Source organism: Myotis davidii, unplaced genomic scaffold (genome assembly GCF_000327345.1).
Source record: "Myotis davidii unplaced genomic scaffold, ASM32734v1 scaffold317, whole genome shotgun sequence".
Lineage (NCBI taxonomy): Eukaryota > Metazoa > Chordata > Mammalia > Chiroptera > Vespertilionidae > Myotis > Myotis davidii.
The window spans coordinates 318939-320839 of NW_006288994.1; positions in this window are offsets into that span (position 1 = coordinate 318939).

The window sequence follows — 1901 nt, forward strand, 5'->3', positions numbered from 1 at the left end:
GAAGGGAGGACGGCGCGCCTCGGGCCAGCCAAGGGCCGGTGTGAGCCGAGGAGGAAAATGCCAGGCCAGCCCCCCAGAAACGCGAAACAAGGCCTGTGGGGGCCCGTCTGCTTCTGCGGCATTTACTCTTCACACATTTGCTCCGCCTGTCCGATGCTCCGTGTTCACGCTGAAAATGAGCCTTTGCCGTCGGAAGGAGCAGTGCTTTCCACCTCATCGTTAACTTTTCACTTATTAGGTGAGTATTTATTGAGTTCCTATTTTGTGGAAAAAAATTGTGTTGGACACTGAGAATAATTCAGAGATCATAAGAAGACACCCTCCTCCCCCTCCCCCCGCCAGGAGACAGATATTTAAACCGGGACAGTACTTTGAGGTAAATAACAAACTGGAGATTTTTTCTGACCTTTATTTTATTTATTTTTTAATTTTGAAAAGCATTTGTGGGTCAGAGGAGCCTAGTTTAAAGGAAACTAAGATCTCCTCGTCTCAGGGCCCCATGCTTTTTTTTTTAACACAATTTGTCCTGAGGGAGGCAGAGATATACACTTCAAAGGGTCAGGGTTTGGTTACAGAGTCCATCGTCAGATTGGGGAGAATTAGCCTACGGCTGTTCAGGTGTTTGGCCAGTAGGAGGCAATAACATGTAGATTAAGATGCCCTGAGTTCTCTGGCAGCAAACAATCAATTTAATGTATCCTATTTAGGTTTGGGGAAATGCCATCAATCATTCCCAACAGGTGACAACATATGTGACTCGGCCCTTGTTGAGTCTCCAAGTTCCATAACCTTTTGATGAAACTCTTGCAGCTATGACATGCTGGAACTGGCTGCCGGTATCTCACCCTTTTTGATTTTTTAAATTTAACAAGAATTTATGTTTTAAGATTTTTAAATTCAATGGAAAGGATAGAGTTCTATCAAGTCCCTTTAAATTGCTGCCAGACGTTAAAGGAATCAGTTTGCAGTAAGTTTCTTTCTAGGCCAATAGTTTTTAGAGTTCCAATTTCAAAATCCAACAGTTTCTTATGTGTACATGTCGGCAATGATATTTTAGTTTTGGAGGGTGGACAAATGGTGGCAATGCAGGTCCAACCTTTTCTGGTTTGGTCCTGGGCAACCTGCAGTGACGCACAGCTGCTGACTGCTAGCATGGCAAGGTGTCTTCACCGTTTTCATTTCTGGACTGTTTCTCCTCTGTTGTTCTGGGAGCCACTGCTTATTTTGTGGCTGGAGCAGTCTGGTCAGTTCCTCTCTGGGATTTGTTGTTGCAGGAAGAGTCTTTTCCTTACCTTTAAACACCCATGTCTTTTTGGCTCTCTTGGCCTCATCTGTGCTGCACTTACAAGTAACACCTTTTCAACCTTTATCTCTCTCAAGAAATCTCCCCTGACAACTTGCAATTTTAATTTTATATTCCTCAGTACCATGTACTGATAAAAGTTTGTTTTGGACAAATGTATGTCCTGAGTCCTTTGTTACCTCTCTTCTAGAACTTTTATTCTCTCATGTTACAATAAATACCTGTTTTCTCCTCTTCTACTCATTCATCCAGTTACCTATGGAATGCCTGGTGTATTCCAGATATTGTGCCTGGCCCTGAGCATGGCTAGTAATCCAACATTAGAAGAGTCTTTGCTTTTATAGAACCCACAATCTCCTGCACAAATAGGCAGTTATCAAACAAATATATAATACTAGAGGCTCAATGCACAAAATTTGTACAAGAGCAGGCCTTCTTTCCCCTGGCTGCCGGCACCGGCTTTTTCCCCGGGCTGCCGCCCCGGCTCCCCTCTGGCACCAGGACCTGGGCTTCCCTCACAGCCCCAGCTTCGTCTGGAAGGTCACCCAGAAGGACATCCGGTCTAATTAGCATATTATGCTTTTATTATTATAGATTG